We start from the raw sequence: 22,281 nt of genomic DNA, 5'->3' as shown, positions 1-22,281 counted from the left end.
CAAAGTTTTTATATCAAGTAAATACACGATATCTGTAGAAAGAACATCCTTTGATCCAAAATGTATGCGCTGCATGACACATCCTTAGCTTCGGGACAAACAAGACCATCATTTTTGAGAAGACACGATTAATATCTTCCTCTCTTGTGGGCAAAGTGTACCACATAAAAGAACATTTTCCAGAATGTTTAAATGAAAAGATTAGATTTAAAATGTCATGAAGACATTTAAATGAAAGGATTCCATTTACACATTTAAATAAAAGGATGAGATTTAAAATGTGATGAAGACAATGTACAGGATGGGGAAACAGAGACAAAGGCCATAGTAAAGCCAAAAAGAAATGGAAGAAAATTTAAAGAAGAAAAGGAAGGAGAAGTGAAAGAAGAAAGTGTGTGGGCGGCTGGCAAGGCAGCGGGCATCTGGCCCACATCCACTGATTCACAAACTCCAGGGGTGGCACCCTAGCAATCTGTGCCCGTCAGTCACTCTGAGGCTGAGTCTGAAAAACACAGAATTGGAGCACCCTGTGACCCTTATCTCAGCTTTTGGAAAGATGGTACTGCATTTTCTCTGTTTGAAAGACACCCAAGTGTCACAGGAAAATGGGCCGTTAATAATGAATAGTCAGCTTTGTTGTTGCTCAGGTGCTAAGTCATGTCCAGCTCTTTGAGATCGCATGAACTGCAGTGCACCAGACTCCTTTGCCCTTCAATATCTCCAGAATTTACTCAAATTCATGTTCACTGAGTCAGTGGTGCTATCTAACCATCTCATCCTCTGCCACCCCCTTCTCCTCCTTCTTTCAATCTTTCCCAACATCACGGTCTTTACCAATGACTCACATCAGGTGGCCAAAGTATTAGAGCTTCAGCTTCAGTCCTTCCAATGAATATTCATGGCTGATTTCCTTTTGAATTGAGTGGTTTGATCTCCTTACTGTCCAAGGGATTCTCAAGAGTCTTCTCCAGCACCACAATTCAAAAGCATCAATTCTTCAGTGCTCAGCCTTCATTATGGCCCAATTTGCACATTGTACATCTACTGGAAAAACCATAGCTTTGACTATACAGACCTTTGTCAGCAAAGTGATGTCTCTGCTTTATAATGAATAGTCAATAATGAATAATTAATAATGGGCAGACATGTTATAGCCACTGGGATCACCAAGAGAGGAAGGAGCCTCTGGGCCACCCTGACCAGTGAGCCCAATTCCATGAGCATTTGAGGCCACTGCAACCTCTGGGTTACCACCTACATCTAATTATCCCCTGGCTTCTAATCAGCAGCAACAGGATCTCTGGCTTTCTTCCTGGGCAGGAAACTGGGTTACTCACTGGCAGCTGAGGTGCTTCCCAAACCCCTGACCCAAGAATGGGCAGGAGCTGTTATTTCCTGTCTCTGGGTACAATTAGTCTAACTCAGTCCTCATCTTTATTCTATTATCACTTGATCATCTGCAGGGAAATGGCTGAAGCCATTGTGGAATCAGACAGATAGATGCTCTGGTGTGTTGCAGGTTCAAAAGAGTTATCTTCAGTTCTTGATAGAGTGCCAGATAGCCCACTGGGTGTGGTTCCAATTTTCCCAGCCTCAGTCAGTTTCAACTAATTCAGCATATTTCTATATGACTGTTTTAAACCTCTGCTCTTAGAAATAGGCACTCTCATATATTCTTAAGAAAGTCAAATGGATGGACCTAGAGATTGTCTTACTGAGTGAAGTAAGTCAGAGAAGGAGAAATATTGTATGACAGTCCTTTGATGTTGAATCTAAAAACAAATGATACAAATGAACTTACTTACAAAACAGAAAGAGACTCACAGACGTAGAGAAGGAATTTACAGTTGCCTGTGTGCACTTTCACTTTTCACTTTCATGCATTGGAGAAGGAAATGGCAACCCACTCCAGTGTTCTTGCCTGGAGAATCCCAGGGATGGGAAGCCTGGTGGGCTGCCATCTATGGGTCGCACAGAGTCGGACACGACTGAAGCGACTTAGCAGCAGCAGTGTGCATTGCCATATTTAAAATGGGAAACCAACAAGGACCTACTGTATAACACATAGAACTCTGCTCAGGGTTACATGGCAACCTGGATGGGATGGGAATTTGGGGAAGAACTTGTCTAGTCCCTAAGTCGTGTCCTCTTTTGTGACTCCATGGATTGCAGTTCGCTAGGCTCCTCTGTCAATGGCACTCTCCAGGCAAGAATATTTGGATGAGTGGCTATTTCCTTCTCCAAGGAATCTTCCTGAACCAGGGATCAAACCCAGGTCTCCTGCATTGGCAGGAAGATTCTTTACCACTGAGCCACCAGGGAAGAATGTACACATGTATCTGTATGGCTGAGTCCCTTTGCTGTCCACCTGAAACTATCACAGCATTGTAAATCAGCTATATTCCAATAAAAAAGTTTTTTTCTTTAAAAGAAAGCTTTGAGATATAATTCAGTTCAATTCAGTCCCTTAGTCATGTCCAACTCTTTGTGACCCCATGGACTGCAGCATGCAGGCCTCCCTGTCCATCACCAACTCCCAGAGTTTACCCAAACTCATGTCCAGTGAGTCGGATATGCCATCCAACCATCTCATCCTCTGTCGTCCCCTTCTTGTCCCACCTTGAATCCTTCCCAGCATCAGGGTCTTTTCAAATGAGCCAGTTCTTCCCATCAGGTGGCCAAAATGTTGGAGTTTCAGCTTCAGCATCAGTCCTTCCAATGACTATTCAGGATTGACTTCCTTTAGGATGGACTGATTGGATCTCCTTGCAGTCCAAGGGACTTTAAAGAGTCTTCTCCAACACCACAGTTCAAAAGCATCAATTCCTCAGTGCTCAGTTTTCTTTATGGTCTAACTCTCACATCCTACATGACTACTGGAAAAACCATAGCTTTGACTAGATGGATCTTTCTTGACAAAGTACTGTCTCTGCTTTTTAATATGCTGTCTAGGTTGGTCCTAACTTTTCTTTCAAGGAGCAAGCATCTTTTAATTTCATGGCTGCAGTCAACATCTGCAGTGATTTTGGAGCCCAGAAAAATATAGTCAGCCACTGTTTCCCCTTCTATTTGTGATGAAGTGATGGGACCAGATGCCATGATCTTAGTTTTCTGAATGTTGAGTTTTAAGTCAACGTTTTCACTCGCCTCTTTCACATTCATCAAGAGGCTCTTTTGTTCTTCACTTTCTGCCATAAGGGTGGTGTCATCTGCATATCTGAGGTTATTGATATTTCTTCCAGCAATCTTGATTCCAGCTTGTGCTTCTTCCAGCCCAGCATTTCTCATGATGTACTCTGCATATAAGTTAAATAAGCAGGGTGACAATATACAGCCTTGATGTACTCCTTTCCCTATTTGGAACCAGTCTGTTGTTCCATGTCCAGTTCTCACTGTTACTTCCTGACCTGCATATAGGTTTCTCAAGAGGCAGGTCAGGTGGTCTGGTATTCCCATCTCTTTCAGAATTTTCCACAGTTTATTGTGATCCACACAGTCAAAGGCTTTGGGATAGTCAATAAAGTAGAAGTAGATGTTTTCCTGGAACTCTCTTGCTTTTTTGATGACCCAACAGATGTTGGCAATTTGATCTCTGGTTCCTCTGCCTTTTTTAAACCAGCTTGAACATCTGGAAGTTCAGGGTTCACATATTGCTGAAACCTGACTGAGAATTTTGAGCATTACTTTACTAGCATGTGAGATGAGTGCAATTGTGTGGTAGTTTGAGCATTCTTTGGCATTACCTTTCTTTGGGATTGGAATGAAAACTGACCTTTTCCAGTCCTGCGGCTACTGCTGAGCTTTCCAAATTTGCTGACATATTGGGTGCAGCACTTTCACAGCATCATCTTCCAGGATTTGAAATAGCTCCACTGGAATTCCATCACCTCCACTAGCTTTGTTCATAGTGATGCTTCCTAAGACCCACTTGACTTCACATTCCAGGATGTCTGGCTCTAGGTGAGCAATCACACCATCGTGATTATTTGGGTCATGAAGATCTTTTTTGTACAGTTCTTCTGTGTATTCTTGCCACCTCTTCTTAATATCTTCTGCTTCTGTTAGGTCCATACTATTTCTGTCCTTTATTGAGCCCATCTTTGCATGAAATGTTCCCTTGGTATCTCTAATTTTCTTGAAGGGATCTCTAGTCTTTCCCATTCTATTGTTTCCGTCTTTTTCTTTGCATTGATCACTGAGGAAGGCTTTCTTTATCTCCTTGCTATTTTTTGGAACTCTGCATTCAGATGCTTATATCTTTCCTTTTCTCCTCTGCTTTTCACTTCTCTTTTCTCAGCTATTTGTAAGGCCTCCTCAGTCAGCCATTTTGCTTTTTTGCATTTCTTTTCCATGGGGATGGTCTTGACCCCTGTCTCCTATACAATGTCACAAACCTCCGTCCATAGTTCATCAGGCACTCTATCTATCAGATCTAGTCCCTTAAATCTATTTCTCACTTCCACTGTATAATCATAAGGGATTTGATTTAGGTCATTCCTGAATGGTCTAGTGGTTTTCTCCACTTTCTTCAATTTAAGTCTGAATTTGGCAATAAGGAGTTCACGATCTGAACCACAGTCAACTCCTGGTCTTGTTTATGCTGACTGTATAGAGCTTCTCCATCTTTGGATATAATCAACCTGATTTCGGTGTTGACCATCTGGTGATGTCCATGTGTAGAGTCTTCTCTTGTGTTGTTGGGAGAGGGTGTTTGCTATGACTGGTGCATTCTCTTAGCAGAACTGTATTAGCCTTTGCTCTGCTTCATTCTGTACTCCAAGGCCAAATTTGCCTGTCACTCCAGGTGTTTCTTGACTTCCTACTTTTGCATTTCAATCTCCAGCTGTGACGAACCTCGCAGAAGTGTGGCCGAGAGGAGTTACCCCACATCCGAGGTCAGGGGCGGTGGCCGGGAGGGGCTACCCCACGTCCAAGGTCAGGGGCGGCGGCTGGGAGGAGCAACCCCATGTCCAAGGAGCTGTGGCTGCACAGGCGCAGGAGGGCCTAGAGGAACTACTCCACATTCAAGGTCAGGAGGGGCGGCAGTGAGGAGATACCCCTCATCCAAGGTAAGGAGCAATGGCTGTGCTTTGCTGGAGCAGCAGTGAAGAGATACCCCACATAAAACATAACAGAAACCCAAGTAAGATGGTAGGTGTTGCAAGAGGGCATCAGAGTGCAGACACACTGAAACCATAATCACAGAAAACTAGTCTATCTAATCACACGGACCACAGCCTTGTTTAACTCAATGAAACTAAGTCATGCCCTGTGGGGCCACCCAAGATGGGTGGGTCATGGTGGAGAGGTCTGACAGAATGTGGTCCCCTGGAGAAGGGAATGACAAACTACTTCAGTATTCTTGCCTTGAGAACACTATGAACAGTATGAAAAGGCAAAATGATAGGATACTGAAAGAGGAACTCCCCAGGTGCCCAATATGCTACAGGATATCAGTGGAGAAATAACTTCAGAAAGAATGAGGGGATGGAGCCAAAGCAAAAACAATACCCAGTTGTGGATATGACTGGTGATAGAAGCAAGGTCTGATGCTGTAAAGAGCAATATTGCATAGGAACCTGGAATGTTAGGTCCATGAATCAAGGCAAATTGGAAGTGGTCAAACAAGATATGGCAAGAGTGAATGTCGACATTTTAGGAATCAGCGAACTGAAATGGACTGGAATAGGTGAATTTAACTCAGATGACCATTATATCTACTACTGTGGGCAGGAATCTCTTAGACGAAATGAAATAGCCATCATGGTCAACAAAAGAGTCTGAAATGCAGTACTTGGATGCAATCTCAAAAACGACAGAATGATCTCTGTTCGTTTCCAAAGCAAACCATTCAATATCACAGTAATCCAAGCCTATGCCCCAACCAGTAATGCTGAAGAAGCTGAAGTTGAATGGTTCTATGAAGACCTACAAGACCTTTTAGAATTAACACCCAAAAAAGATGTCCTTTTCATTATAGGGGACTGGAATGCAAAAGTAGGAAGTCAAGAAACACCTGGCTGCTGCTGCTGCTGCTAAGTCGCTTCTGTCGTGTCCGACTCTGTGCAACCCCATAGATGGCAGCCCACCAGGCTCCTCTGTCCCTGGGATTCTCCAGGCAAGAACACTGGAGTGGGTTGCCATTTCCTTCTCCAATGCATGAAAGTGAAAAGTGAAAGTGAAGTCACTCAGTCGTGTCTGATTCTTAGCAACCCCATGGACTGCAGCCCACCAGGCTCCTCCATCCATGGGATTTTCCAGGCAAGAGTACTGGAGTGGGGTGCCATTGCCTTCTCCAGAAACACCTGGAGTAACAGGCAAATTTGGCCTTGGAATACGGAATGAAGCAGGGCAAAGACTGATAGAATTTTGCCAAGAGAACTTACTGGTCATAGCAAACACCCTCTTCCAACAACGCAAGAGAAGACTCTACACATGGACATCACCAGATGGTCAACACTGAAATCAGATTGGTTATATTCTTTGCAGCCAAAGATGGAGAAGCTCTATACAATCAGCAAAAACAAGACCAGGAGCTGACTGTGGCTCAGATCATGAACTGCTTATTGCCAAATTCAGACTTAAATTGAAGAAAGTAGGGAAAACCATTAGACCATTCAGGTATGACCTAAATCAAATCCCTTATGATTATACAGTGGAAGTGAGAAATAGATTTAAGGGCCTAGATCTGATAGATAGAGTGCCTGATGAACTATGGATGGAGGTTTGTGACATTGTATAGGAGACAGGGATCAAGACCATCCCCATGGAAAAGAAATGCAAAAAAGCAAAATGGCTGTCTGAGGAGGCCTTACAAATAGCTGTGAAAAGAAGAGAAGTGAAAAGCAAAGGTGAAAAGGAAAGATATAAGCATCTGGATGCAGAGTTCCAAAGAATAGCAAGGAGAGATAAGAAAGCCTTCCTCAGCGATCAATGCAAAGAAATAGAGGAAAACAACAAAATGGGAAAGACTAGAGATCTCTTCAAGAAAATTAGAGATACCAAGGGAACATTTCATTCAAAGATGGGCTCGATAAAGGACAGAAATGGTGGGGACCTAACAGAAGCAGAAGATATTAAGAAGAGGTGGCAAGAATACACAGAAGAACTGTACAAAAAAGATCTTCATGACCCAGATAATCATGATGGTGTGATCACTCACCTAGAGCCAGACATCCTGGAATGTGAAGTCAAGTGGGCCTTAGAAAGCATCACTACGAACAAAGCTAGTGGAGGTGATGGAATTCCAGTTGAGCTATTTCAAATCCTGGAAGATGATGCTGTTAAAGTGCTGCACTCAATATGCCAGCAAATTTGGAAAACTCAGCAGTGGCCACAGGACTGGAAAATGTCAGTTTTCATTCCAATCCCAAAGAAAGGCAATGCCAAAGAATGCTCAAACTACCACACAATTGCACTCATCTCACATGCTAGTAAAGTAATGCTCAAAATTCTCCAAGCCAGGTTTCAGCAATACATGAACCCTGAACTTCCAGATGTTCAAGCTGGTTCTAGAAAAGGCAGAGGAACCACAGATCAAATTGCCAACATCTGCTGTATCATTGAAAAAGCAAGAGAGTTCCAGAAACACATCTGTTTCTGCTTTATTGACTATCCCAAAGCCTTTGACTGTGTGGATCACAATAAACTGTGGGAAATTCTGAAAGAGATGAGAATACCAGACCACCTGACCTGCCTCTTGAGAAACCTATATGCAGGTCAGGAAGTAACAGTGAGAACTGGACATGGAACAACAGACTGGTTCCAAATAGGGAAAGGAGTACATCAAGGCTGTATATTGTCACCCTGCTTATTTAACTTATATGCAGAGTACATCATGAGAAACGCTGGGCTGGAAGAAACACGAGCTGGACTCAAGATTACCGGGAGAAATATCAATAATGTCAGATATGCAGATGACACCACCCTTATGGCAGAAAGTGAAGAGGAACTAAAAAGCCTCTTGATGAAAGTGAAAGAGGAGAGTGAAAAGGACGGCTTAAAGCTCAACATTCAGAAAACTAAGATCATGACATCTGATCCCATCACTTCATGGAAAGAGATGGGGAAACAGTGGAAACAGTGGCTGACTATATTTTTCTGGGCTCCAAAATCACTGCAGATGTTGACTGCAGCCATGAAATTAAAAGACGCTTACTCCTTGGAAGGGAAGTTATGACCAACCTAGATAGTATATTCAAAAGCAGAGACATTACTTTGCCAACAAAGGTCTGTCTAGTCAAGGCTATGGTTTTTCCTGTGGTCATGTATGGATGTGAGAGTTGGACTGTGAAGAAGGCTGAGCACTGAAGAATTGATGCTTTTGAACTGTGGTGTTGGAGAAGACTCTTGAGAGTCCCTTGGACTGCAAGGAGATCCAACCAGTCCATTCTGAAGGAGATCAGCCCTGGGATATCTTTGGAGGGAATGATGCTGAAGCTGAAACTCCAGTACTTTGGCCACCTCAGGCGAAGAGTTGACTCATTGGAAAAGACTCTGATGCTGGGAGGGATTGGGGGCAGGAGGAGAAGGGGACGACAGAGGATGAGATGGCTGGATGGCATCACCGACTCAATGGATGTGAGTCCGAGTGAACTCTGGGAGATGGTGATGGACAGGGAGGCCTGGCATGCTGTGATTCATGGGGTCGCAAAGAGTCGGACATGACTGAACGACTGAATTGAACTATGTTCCCTCCCTGCTATTTTACTGGGGCCAAACTATGGTGGAGGTAATGAAGATAATGGTGACCTCCTCCAAAAGGTCCCATGCATGCACTGCTACACTCAGTGCCCCCAACCCTGTAGCAGGCCACCACTGACCCATGCGTCCACCAGAGACTCCTGGGCAGTCCCAGGCAAGTCTGGGTCTGTGTCTTGTGGGGTCACTACTTCTTTCTGTTGGGTCCTGGTGTGCTCAGGGTTCTGTTTGTGCCCGCTAAGAGTCTGTTTTCCAGTCCTGTGTAAGTTCTGGCGGCTCTATGGTGGGGTTAATGGTGACTTCCTCCAACAGGGCTTATGCCATACCCAAGTCTGCTGCACCCAGAGTCCCCACCCCTGTGGCAGTCCACTGATGACCCATACCTCCACAGGGAACACTCAAACACAGTTCTATCTCAGTCTCTGTGGGGTCTCTGGGTCCTGGTGCATACAAGCTTTGTTTAAGCCTTCTGACCATCTCTGGCAGGTATGGGTTTTGATTCTAAACATAATTTCGCCCCTCCTACCATCTTGCTGGGGCTTCTCCTTTGCTCTTGGACATAGGGTATCTCCTCACAGTCACTCCAGTGCCGCTCAGTGGCCATGAGATACAACTCACACAACATCAAATTTTTCCTTTTAAATATGTACAATTTGGTGAGTTTTAGTGTATGCATATAGTTGGTTATCCATCATTGCTAATTTCAGATCATTTTCATCATCCCCAAAAGAAACCTCATACACATTAATCATCACACTGCTTCCCTCCTTCCCCTAGCCCGGGCAAACACTAAACTACTTTCTGTTTCTATGGATTTGCTTATGCAGAAATTCCACATAAATTCCATGCAACATACAGCCTCTTGTAGCCAACTTCTACTTAGCCTAAGGATTTCAAAGTTCATCCATGCTATAGTATGTGTTGATGGCACTCCGTTCCTGTTAGTGGTCAAACAGTACTCCATTGTGTGGATATACTATACCTTGTCTGTCCATTCATCAGTCCATGGATATTGGGTTGTTTCCACTTCTTAGCTATCATGAATAATGTTGCTTGAACACTGGTGTACAGGTTTTTGTGTTGTTCATGTTATTGGGTATATATCTGAGAGTGGAATTGCTGAGTAATATGGTAATTGTAGGCCGAACATTTTGAAGAACTGCGAAACTATTTTACAAAGTGGCTGCACCGTTTTAGATTTCTGCTAACAATGAATGAGTTTTCCAGTTTCTCCACATCCTCATCAGCATTTATTATTACCTGTGTTTTTTATTTTAGTGATCCTAGAGGATGTGAGGTGATATCTTACCATATTTTGATTTATATTCCCTAATGACTAATAATGTTGTCATTTTTATGTGCTTATTATTGGCCATTTCTATATCTTTCTGGTATTTTCTGGTATTTCTTATAAGGGATATTGGCTTTTATTTTATTTTTCTTATCAAGCCTTTTTCTAGTTTTAGTATCAGGGTAATATTGGCTTCATAGAATGAATTGTCAAGTGTTCCTTTTATGAAAAGTTCATTAAATGATTGGTATATTAACTATTTTTCTTTCCAGGTGGCACTAGCAGTAAAGAATACACCTGTCAATGCAAGAGATGTGGGTTTGACCCCTTGGTCGGGAAGATCCCCTGGAGAAGGAAATGGCAACCCACTGTAGTACTCTTGCCTGGGAAATCCCATGGACAGAGGAGCCTGGTGGGCTACAGTCCATGGGGTCACAAAGAGTCAGACCCAGGTGAGCGACCAAGCAAAACATGTGGTCTATTCTTGAAAAAGTTTCATGTGCTGTTGAGAAGAATGTATATTTTGCTGTTGTTTGGTACAGTATTCTGTATGTGTCTATCAGGCTTAATTGCCAACGTAAAATCCACAATGTCTACCATCCAATCAAAAATGACCAGACATGCAAAGAAGCAGAGAATATAACTTATGATAAGAAAAAAAAAATCAATCAAAACCAACCACAAATAACACAGATTACAGAATTAAAAACCAAGAACATTAAAAGTTAATATGACTGTAGTTCTGTGTATGTTCAAGATGATAGAGAGCAAACATCTTGAGCAGAGACATAAAATACATTTTTTAAGAGATTCAAATCACACTTAATGAGATTTAAAACTACTGTTTGTTGAGATTTTTTTCTAATGGATGTAATTAAGGGCAGATTTAACATTACAAAAGAAAAGACTAGCAAACTGTAAGACACAGCAATAGAAACTATTCAGAACGAAATAGGGACAAAAAGATGGATTAAAATGAGAGCATGTGCTATTTTAATCCATCTTTTTGTCCCTGTTTTATTTTGGGTAGTTTTTATTGCTGTGTCTTAAAGTTTACTAACCTTTTCTTTTGGGAAGGAAAGGGTAGGATGAATTGAGAGAGTAAAACTATTATATAGAGTGAAGTAAGTCAGAAAGAAAAACACCAATACAGTATACTAACACATATATATGGAATTTAGAAAGATGGTAATGACAATCCTATATGCGAGACAACAAAAGAGACACAGATGTATAGAACAGTCTTTTGGACTCTGTGGGAGAGGGAGAGGATGGGATGATTTGAGAGAATAGCATTGACACACATATATTATCATATGTGAAACAGATCACCAGTCCAGGTTCTATGCATGAGACAGGGCGCTCAGGGCCAGTGCACTGGGATGACCCTGAGGGATGGGATGGGGAGGGAGGTGGGAGGGGGATTCAGGATGGGGAACACATGTACACCTGTGGCTGATTCATGTCAGTATATGGCAAAACCACTACAATATTGTAAAGTAATTAGCCTCCAATTAAAATAAATAAATTTTTTTTAAATAAGAGAGTAGCACTGAAACACGTACATTACCATATGTAAAACAGATAGCTAACAGAAGTTGTTGTGTAACAGGGAGCTCAACCTGGGGCTCGGTGCCAACCTAGAGGGGTGGGATGGGGCGGGAGGAGGTGGGAGGTTCAAGAGGGAGGTGACATGTGTCTACTTATAGCTGGTTCTCATTGGCGTAGGGCAGAAGCCAACACAATACTGTAAAGTGATTATCCTCCAATTAAAAATAAATTTTACAAAATGAACAGAGCATTGATGAATTGTGGAAAAACTTAAAGCACCAAATACACCTGTAATTGTAGTCCCCATAGTAGGAGGGCAGGGGGAAGAGGTGGTAGGGTGGTGATAGAAAACATATTTGAAGAAATAATGGCCCCAAATTTCCCAAATATAATAAAAACTGTAAATTCACAGATCAGAACTGCAACAAACCCCTAGCACAAGAAACATGAAAAAGATGAAACCAAGGCATATCATAATTAAATTGCTTAAAATCTGTGATAAAGTGGAAAATTCAAAAGCCAGTAGAGAACAGAGAAACAAATATAAGGGTGTCAAATTTCAGAGACAATGCAAGGTAAAAGACATTAGATCAGTATCTTTAAAGCACTAAAAGAAATAACTGTCAACCTAAAATTCTTTATCCAGGAAAGATATCTTTCAAAAATGAAGAAGAAATGGTTGTTTTCAGACATAAAGGAACTGAAAGAATTCATTACCAGCTGACCTACAGAACACGAAATGTTAAAAGAAGTGCCCCAGGCAAAAGGAAAATTATGCCGCATAAAATCCTGAAACTAGGCAAAGGACTGCAAAGCAGAAGAAATGGCCACTCCATGAGTATTTACCCAAGATTGCTTTTTATTATTTAAATCTCTTTAAAAGATAATTGCTTGAAGCCAAAATAATAATATATTGTGAAGCTTATAACAAGTAAGGGAAAAAAACATGTGACGTTAATATTAATTGAACAAAGGTCGGCAGGTATAGAAATGAAAGTGTTATAAGGTTCGTATACTATCTGTGAAGTAACTGAACATAACTTGAAGTAATTTAACATCAGTGACATTTGATCCTTAAAGAGCAAGAGTTTGAACTGGTTGGGTCCACTGTACATGGATCTTTATTTTGGGGCTGCATCAGGTTTTAGCTGTGGCATGTGGGCTCTTTGCTGGAGCACATGGACTCTAGTTGTGGGGCGTGGGCTTAGGTACTCCATGGTATGTGGGATCTTAGTTCCCCAACCAGGCACTGAATGCATCCTCTGCATTGCAAGGAGATTCTTAACCACTGGACCACCAGGGAAGTCCCCTACATGGATCTTTTTTTTTTTAATAAGCATAGTCATCCCTCAGTGTAGGTGGAGTCTGGCTCTAGGACCCAGTCATAGACCATGGATATTCATCCATAGTCAGCTCTCCATATCCAGGGTTCAGTATCCATGGATTCAACCAACTGCAGACCATGTAGTATTTACTGAAAAACTTCCATGTGTTTAGTGGACTGGCACAGTGCAAACTCATTTTGTTCAAGAGTTGATTGTACATACAATACTACACAGTCAGCAGCGGATTGGGTCCACAGATGAGTGACCACAGATATGTAGGGCTGACTCTGGGTCTTGGCCAGCCTTGAATTTTGGCATCCACGGCAGGTCCTAGAACCAATCCCCCATGGACATGAGAGACAACTGTGGATCATACTGAATTTCAAACACACCGGATAAATCCCTTCATGGCACAGATCATGGCTGATGTGGTTGGGAACCGCTGTCCTGCATGGTCCGTAGTGCCCATAGATTGATCTTCTGAAAGTCCAATGGTGCCACCCTTTGCTGCTTGAAATGTAAATAAATGACTCCAGGTAGGCGCCTCCAGAAAATCTTTAAGTTAAAAGTCTCAGGCTTCCCTGGTGCCTCAGTGGTAAAAAATCCGCCTATCAATGCAGGAGACACAGGTTTGATCCCTGATTCAGGAAGATGACACATACCTTGGATGAACTAAGCCCATGCACCACAATTACTGAACCTGTGCTCTAGAGCCTGGGAGCTGAAACTACCGAGCCCTCCAGCTGCAACTACTGAAGCCCATTGCCCTAGAGCCCGTGCATGGCACCCCATGCCAGTATTCCTGCATTCCTCAGAGAAACCCACACTGAGGAGCCTGAAGGGCTAGAGTCAATGGTGTTGCAAAGAGTTGGACAGGACTGAAGTGACACACACATGTTCACTCCTGTTTTATAGAAGTTTCTCATTTAATTTCCATCTCATCCTTTATAAAAGGAACTTTACAGTCTCTGAGTCTGTTGGCATCTTCCTATAGTTATGAAAACTGCATGTACTGAGTCCTAACAGGGTTCAAGTCAAAAACTCCAGACCCTATTGACTAAATTCACTTGGGAAGACACAGGAAAACTGCAGGTAAAGGGGGGTTTATGCCCACATGTCCGGTTGACACCCAAGCCCCTCCTTGGCATAGAAACAGGAGAAGAAACAGGAAATAGCAACAGGAAAAGAAAGGACTGCTTCATTAGAAAACGCCCATTTATTCTTATTCCTTTGGTTCCAAAGCAGTTTGGCATGCTGGATGGAAAAGAAGCTGCAAACACAAACAAGTAAATGACAGTTCCTTGGCTGTCTCTACAGGCTGTAGCCAAACAGAAAAGAGCCCTAAGGCTTCCCACAACCTGAACAGAACCCAGCTGAACAGGAAGCTGAGGATGAGACTGGAGTCAGCACTTAGAAGGAACACACTGGGGAGGCTTCCCACAACCTGAACAGAACCCAGCTGAACAGGGAGCTGAGGATGAGATTGGAGTCAGCACTTAGAAGGAACACACTGGGGAGGCAGTGGTGATACTGGTCCCCAGCCCAAGGCTCCCTTGCAGCCCCCACCACACTGGGTGCCAGCAGCTTCCAGGCAGGCTCAGGGGGACTGTAAGATTCAGGGTGTTTGTGGGGCTGACAGCAAGGGATCAACTCACACTGAGCTACTGACCTCGCAGAAGCCAGAAGCACCAGACCGTCAGGACAAGAGGGAAAAAAAGGATGAGATATGAAAAGAGAGGGGAGGACAAGAACCAAGTTTATAAACAAGGACAACAAACCCTGGCTTCTCCTTCTTTAGCAACCTTCTCAGGGAACACGATGTCAGTGTTCCCTGAAAACATTGCTGAGAGGGAAAGGCAGGCAAATTAAACTGTTCAGCAGTGAGTTATCCTTGTTTAATGTGTGTATTACATTCTCCTTTTTACAGGCAGCTATGACCCTAGAGTGCTGTGATTTCTGCAAACCAGTTACATGTGCTGTATGTACGTTTATGTTTTTTAATGGTGTCCTGAAGTCAAGGAGTTAGAAACTATCTATCTATATCTATACACACACACACACACACACACACACACACACACACACAAATATCAGATGATGAGCTCCCTACAAGTAGAAATCTTGTCTCCTTGACAGACTTGTTGCCGAGGGGGATGGGAGCCAGAGAGAGATGGATTGGGATTAGCAGACTAGTTAGGGATTAGCAGATGCAAACATATATAGGATGGATAAACAACAAGGTCCTTCTGTATACAACAGGGAATTATATTCCATATCCTGTAATAAATGATAATATAAAAGAATATGAACAAGAATGTGTTTATATGTATAACTGTATCGTTTTGCTGTAGAGCCAAAATTACGACAACATGGTAAATCAGCTATACATCAATAGAATAATTTTTTTATTCTTTCTTGTGGGGTTGTCTTGTGAATCAAATCCCTTATGATTATACAGTGGAAGTGAGAAATAGATTTAAGGGCCTAGATCTGACAGACAAAGTGCCTGATGAACTATGGAATGAGGTTCGTGACATTGTACAGGAGATAGGAATCAAGACCCTCCCCATGGAAAAGAAATGCAAAAAAGCAAAATGGCTGTCTGGGGAGGCCTTACAAAATAGCTGTGAAAAGAAGAGAGGCGAAAAGCAAAGGAGAAAAGGAAAGATATAAGCATCTGAATGCCGAGTTCCAAAGAATAGCAAGAAGAGATAAGAAAGCCTTCTTCAGCGATCAATGCAAAGAAATAGAGGAAAACAACAAAATGGGAAAGACTAGAGATCTCTTCAAGAAAATTAGAGATACCAAGGGGACAATTCATGCAAAGATGAGCTTGATAAAGGACAGAAATGGTATGGACCTAACAGAAGCAGAGGATATTAAGAAGAGGTGGCAAGAATACACAGAAGAACTGTACAAAAAAGATCTTCATGACCCAAATAATCACGATGGTGTGATTGCTCACCTAGAGCCAGACATCCTGGCATGTGAAGTCAAGTGGGCCTTAGGAAGCAACACTATGAACAAAGCTAGTGGAGGTCATGGAATTCCAGTTGAGCTATTTCAAATCCTGAAAGATGATGCTGTGAAAGTGCTGCACCCAATATGTCAGCGAATTTGGAAAACTCAGCAGTGGCCACAGGACTGGAAAAGGTCAGTTTTTATTCCAATCCCAAAGAAAGGCAATGCCAAAGAATGCTCAAACTACCACACAATTGCACTCATCTCACATGCTAGTAAAGTAATGCTCAAAATTCTCCAAGCCAGGCTTCAGCAATATGTGAACCATGAACCGTGCATGGAAAAAGCAAGAGAGTTCCAGAAAAACATCTATTTCTGCTTTATTGACTATCCCAAAGCCTTTGACTGTGTGGATCACAATAAACTGTGGGAAATTCTGAAAGAGATAGGAATACCAGACCACCTGACCTGCCTCTTGAGAAATCTGTATGCAGGTCAGGAAGCAACAGTTAGAACTGGACATGGAACAACAGACTGGTTCTAAATAGGAAAAGGAGTACGTCTAGGCTGTATATTATCACCCTGCTTATTTAACTTATATGCAGAGTACATCATGAGAAACGCTGGGCTGGAAGAAACACGAGCTGGACTCAAGATTGCTGGGAGAAATCTCAATAACCTCAGATATGCAGATGACACCACCCTTATGGCAGAAAGTGAAGAGGAACTAAAAAGTCTCTTGATGAAAGTGAAAGAGGAGAGTGAAAAAGTTGGCTTAAAGCTCAACATTCAGAAAACGAAGATCATGGCATCCGGTCCCACCACTTCACAGGAAATAGATGGGGAAACAGTGGAAACAGTGTCAGACTTTATTTTTTGGGGCTCCAAAATCACTGCAGATGGTGATTGCAGCCATGAAGTTAAAAGACGCTTACTCCTTGGAAGGAAAGTTATGACCAACCTAGATAGCATATTCAAAAGCAGAGACATTACTTTGCCAACAAAGGTTCGTCTAGTCAAGGCTATGGTTTTTCCTGTGGTCATGTATGGATGTGAGAGTTGGACTGTGAAGAAGGCTGAGCGCCAAAGAATTGATGCTTTTGAACTGTGGTGTTGGAGAAGACTCTTGAGAGTCCCTTGGACTGCAAGGAGATCCAACCAGTCCATTCTGAAGGAGATCAGCCCTGGGATTTCTTTGGAGGGAATGATGCTGAGGCTGAAACTCCGGTACTTTGGCCCCCTCAGGCGAAGAGTTGACTCATTGGAAAAGACTCTGATCCTGGGAGGGATTGGGGGCAGGAGGAGAAGGGGACGACAGAGGATGAGATGGCTGGATGGCATCACTGACTCGATGGACGTGAGTCTCGGTGAACCCCAGGAGTTGGTGATGGACAGGGAGGCCTGGCGTGCTGCGATTCATGGGGTTGCAAAGAGTCGGACATGACTGAGCGACTGAACTGAACTGAACTGAACTGTCTTGTGACCCACTAGAATCCAATAGCATCTCATCTGCAAATTACAATACATTTTTAAAATTTTTACTGAAGTAGATTTGATGTACAATGTCATGTTTCAATAAAAGAAATTATAAATATAAGAGAAATCTAGTCTCCTTGGAATGAAGAATTTATGCTTTCTTTTCAAGCTTATGGGGCTCACCTTTACATTTTTGCAGCATTAAAATTTTCATCTCCCTTTATCAGTATGTTTTCAACATTTGTTATAATTCTGTGCACCACTGTATCCACCCCCCATGAGCTCATAGGCTCCTGAGGTTAGGACTCCTGTACCAAGAACTGCTCAGGGCCAACCCGCCTAGGGCAGAGCCATTGTCATGACTTGCCCACCATACTTGTTTGTTGAACGAATACATATTTGCTTGTGTAACTGATCAACAGGGAAGATTTAGTAAAGAAGCTTCTGCTTGGATTGGATGGGATCAAGATTTGAAGCTGTCAGCTGACAGGGTCATTACAGGTCACCCAGTCAAACTCACACCATCACCAGCGTGTTTTACTTGCAAGTCCTGGGGAGGTTGCGACATCATGCAAGGTCACATGACTGGATAAGGAGAGTGCAAGGTAATCCAGATTGATCACTGACTTTGCCAAGGTCCAAATAAAAAAGAAGTAAAAAATGTATGAAGCATTTGAGTCAGTTCTAATGAAGTAGATGAACCTAGAGCCTATTATGCAGAGTGAAGTAAGTCAAAAAGAAAAAAACAGGTATCGTAATGCATATATATGGAGTCTAGAAAGATGGTGCTGATGAATCTACTCACAGGGCAGCAATCGAGACAGACATAGAGGACAGACCGTGGACCTGGGGGGAGGGGGAAGGGAAGAGTGGCGTGCATGGGGAGGGCAGCGCAGAACATACAACCATACACAAAACAGAGCCAATGGGAATTGGCCGTGTGATGCACGGAACTCAAACCAGGGCTCTACAACAACCCAAAGGGGTAGGATGGGGAGGGAGGTCAGAGGAGGTTCAAAAGGGAGGGGACGCATGTATACCTATGACTGATTCATGTTGGTGTGTGGCAGAAACCAACGCAATATTGTAAATCAAGTATCCTTCAATTAAAAACAAATAACTTTAATTTTTAAAATGTATGAAGGATATGCATATTGTGAACACAAAAATTCACACGTATAGATATGCATATGGCTACCTGCTCCAGTATTCTTGCCTGGGAAATCCCATGGAGAGAGGAGCCTGGCGGACTACTGTCCATGGGGCCACAAGGAGTCAGACACGACTGAGTGAGTAAACAACAACATATATATAGTGGCAAATTGCACTGTTTTCTGATAATAGAAAGGCTTCCCCAGCGGCTCAGTACTGGGTACATAATCCACCTATGATGCAGAAGACATGGGTTCGATCCCTGGGTTGAGAAGATCCTCTAGCAAAGAGAATGGCAACCCACTCTAGCATTCTTGCCTGGAGAATTCCATGGACTGAGGAGACTGGCAGGCTAGAGTTGATGGGGTCACGAAGAGTCAGACATGAATGACATGACTAAGCACTCACACACGCACACACTGATTACAGAAATGATATGTGGAAACGCACTGAAAAAATTCACGAGATGCAGAAATGTTTAGAAAGAAGACAACAAAAACCATCAACAATTCCACCATCTGGAGCTGGCCATGTTTCACATGACAAATCTCTTCCTATGTTGCTTTACTTGTCTGAGTGCCATGGTGAAAACTAGTCCCACCTTTTTACTTGGCAGAATGTCCTGGAAAAAATGGGCCCTTCTTGTCAGACACTGCCTGGATTAAACAAGGCTGCAGATTCTCCGTCACTCTCCCCTTTGAGAGGGTGGTCTGTTTCCCTTCCTTCGGAGCCTGGCATGAGCACGTTACGTCTCAGGGGCGGAGAAAGTGGTGCCGTGGCAGCGCTGGACCAGCACCTCACAAACGTCCAGCAGCTTCCACTCCTACAATCTGGAGAGTTCTGAATTCGTGTGCAAGAAACAGGCCACCCTGATGGAGAGGACACGAGCAAAGACCATGTGAAAGGCATCCCTGGCGCTCAGTGGTGAAGAATCCACCTGCCAATACAGGAGGCACAGGTTCGATTCCCAGTTGGAGAAGATCCCACATACGCGGGGCCACTAAGCCCACGGGCTCCAACTACTGAGTCCACATGCCCCAAGTCCTGAGGCCCATGAGCCCCGGAGCCTGTGTTCTGCAACAAGCTAAGTTGCCGCAATGGGAAGCCTGCGCATTGCAGCTAGAGAGCAGCCCCTGCTCGCTGCAACGAGAGAAGAGCCCGGGCAGCAGCAAAGACCCAGCACGGCCAAAACTAAAAATAAATGACTTTCTTTAAAAGACCGTGTGGAGACTCTGAGATGATGGCACAAGGGATGGGCTTTGCCATCTCAGCCTGCCAAGTGAGTCCACCCTCCAACTGCCCTCACCAAGATGGCAGCCATGGGCAAAGACCATATGGACCCCTGCCAGCCCAGCTGACACCACACGGAGCAGGAGAACTTCCCACCTGATCCCAGCCAACTCTCAGAATCACAAGAGAAGATAACATGGTGGTTGTGTCTCTGGATTTCAGGGTAGAGGTGTGGAGAGGGGCGGGCGTGATGGCACAGCAATAGATAACTGAGACAGCTAGCAATAACCTTCCAACTCCTTTGAGAAGCATCAAAACTAAATCTAAGAACTAAATCTGAAATTAAATTGCAAAGCTGCAGACCATGTGCTGTTCATCACTGATAAAGTGAAAAGAACATGGATCTAAAGAGGGTACAGCCAGGTTTAAAGGGGCTTCCCTGGTGGTTCAGACAGTAAAGAATTTGCCTGCAATGCAGGAGACCTGGCTTTGATTCCTGGGTAGGGAAGAGCCCCTGGAGAATGGAATAGCTACCCACTCCGGTATCCTAGCCTGAAGAATCCCAAGGAGAGAGGAGCCTGGTGGGCCACAGTCCATGAGGTCACAAAGAGTCAGACGTGACTGCGCAACGAACACAGCTGCAACCAGGTTTAGAACAGATTGAGCTACTTAGGAGCTGTTTAACCTCGAGAATAAGTCACTCGACCTGCTTGCTCCTCCAACCTCTATCGTAAAATAGGGTCATTGCTGATGTCAATTTCCGGGGCTTCTGAGAAAGGGCAGATGAAACCATGTAAGGAAAGATGCTTTTTACCCATAAGTAGGGTTGTTTTTGCCTCTTTTCTTTGAGCTTAGAGATTTGCTGACCATGAACAGTGACTTTTAAAAGAGAGCACTGCTCAGTTCTAATGAGGTGGATGAACCTAGAGCTTATTATACAGAGTGAAGTAAGTCAGAGTGAAGTGAGTCAGAAAAACATTGCATATTAACGCATATATACGGAATTTATAAGAATGCCCTGATGAACCTGTTTGCAGGGCAGCAATGGAGACACAGACTAGAGAACAGACTTGTAGACATGGAGAGGGAAGGAGGCGGGGGACGAAAGGAGAGAGTGGCGTGGAAACATCTACGTTACCATATGTGAAATAAACAGCCCGTGGGAATTTGCTGTACTACTCAGGGAGCTCAGACTTGGTGCTCTGTGATGATCTAGAGGGGTGGGATGAGGCGGGAGGGAGTTTCAAGAGGGAGGGGATATATATATACCTATGGCTGATTCATGTTGATATATGGCAGAAGCCAAGACAATATTATAAAGCAATTATCTTCCAATTAAAAAAAAATTTTTTTTTAAAGAGAACCCTGTTGTCTCCTCTCTTGGAAAGACAAGAGGAGGCCAGACCTTGGTTATTGCAAAGTAACATTTTATCCACGTGACATCCAAGAAAGGACTCCAAGGAAGGCCATCATGTGTTCAGTATTTTAAGCCATTTCTCAAAATTCTGTAGAAGAGGCCAGAGAGCTCGGTGGGGGCTCTTTCCTGTGAGCGCTGACCCTACTCACGAAGGCTGCATCTTAGGGTTCCCTGAGTCCCCACCTACTAAAACCAGCATCTTTGGGACCTAGGATTTCAACAAAAGAATTAGTGGAGGCAGGGTTTGGGAACCACAGCAATGAATAAACGTAGTCTCTGCACTCTGGACCCAGACCTGCCGCACCAGGAATGGGACCTCAGAAATCTGCCTTTTATTAAGTTCTCCAAGTGCTTGATATTCATGCATTCTTAAGACCCATCAGACCTTGCCTGGATCAAACAGGAACATTTAGAAAAAAGCAACGAGAGGGAAAAGGTATCCTGATATCCCAGGACCCAAGGAGAGAAGAAGTATTATACTCACCACCCCAGGAGGTGTTTCCAACAGAGCAATCCACCTGTTTGGCTCAAGCTCAGGACTGGCCGGAAGGCAGCTCTGTGGTCCCCGTGCTGTGGAAACAGCCTTCCAGCAGCTCTTTGGCAGTGTTTCTCGGCTCACTGGGGGCTGGATGACAAATCCTGGTCTTGTCCTGACATGTAAAGCCCTGGAGCGAGGGAGGGAGGGAGAGAGGAAGGGAGTGTGTGTGTAGATGTGGCCCTGGGGTTACTTCTGTGCGAACACACGGCCAGCAGAGGAGAGAAACAGCACAGCTCTCTGTCCGCGGACTAGAGCAGGGAGGCAAGGGTGGCTGGTGGGTCAGACAGACCAGGATTCAAACCCAACTTCTAATCCACACTCTTGACAACAAATACTGGGTTGGCCAAAAAGTTCTTTTGAGTTTTCCATAGGCTTTTAGCAGAAAACCTTGAACTTTCTGGCCAACTCAATACATCTTTGATAGTTCAGAGATAAAAATGAAAAAAACAAAAGAGGATTATCGTCATAATCCTCAACAGAAGGACTTCTCAGCATTGGGGACTTTCCTGGTGGCACAGTGGATAATAATCTGCCTGCCAAGGCAGGGCACGTGGGTTCAATCCCTGATCCGGGAAGACCCCATGCACTGTGGAACAACTCAGCCCTTGCACCACAACTACCGAGCCTATGTCCTGCAACT

General features: G+C 43.7%; 1 protein-coding gene across 1 annotated transcript in view; it reads right to left on the bottom strand.

Moving 5' to 3' along the window:
• The window catches only part of IL1R1 (interleukin 1 receptor type 1), a 133,442-nt gene extending 111,733 nt beyond the window's left edge, over window positions 1–21,709 (bottom strand). The window contains exon 1 of the mRNA XM_059891221.1: window positions 21,588–21,709. The gene's annotated coding sequence lies outside the window, so the exon portion shown is untranslated. The remainder of the gene's footprint in view (window positions 1–21,587) is intronic.
• Between the last annotated feature and the right edge of the window lie 572 nt (window positions 21,710–22,281).

Source organism: Bos taurus, chromosome 11, assembly GCF_002263795.3.
Source record: "Bos taurus isolate L1 Dominette 01449 registration number 42190680 breed Hereford chromosome 11, ARS-UCD2.0, whole genome shotgun sequence".
Lineage (NCBI taxonomy): Eukaryota > Metazoa > Chordata > Mammalia > Artiodactyla > Bovidae > Bos > Bos taurus.
The sequence above is the reverse complement of the archived record's forward strand: the minus strand, read 5'-3'. Positions and strand labels throughout refer to the sequence as shown.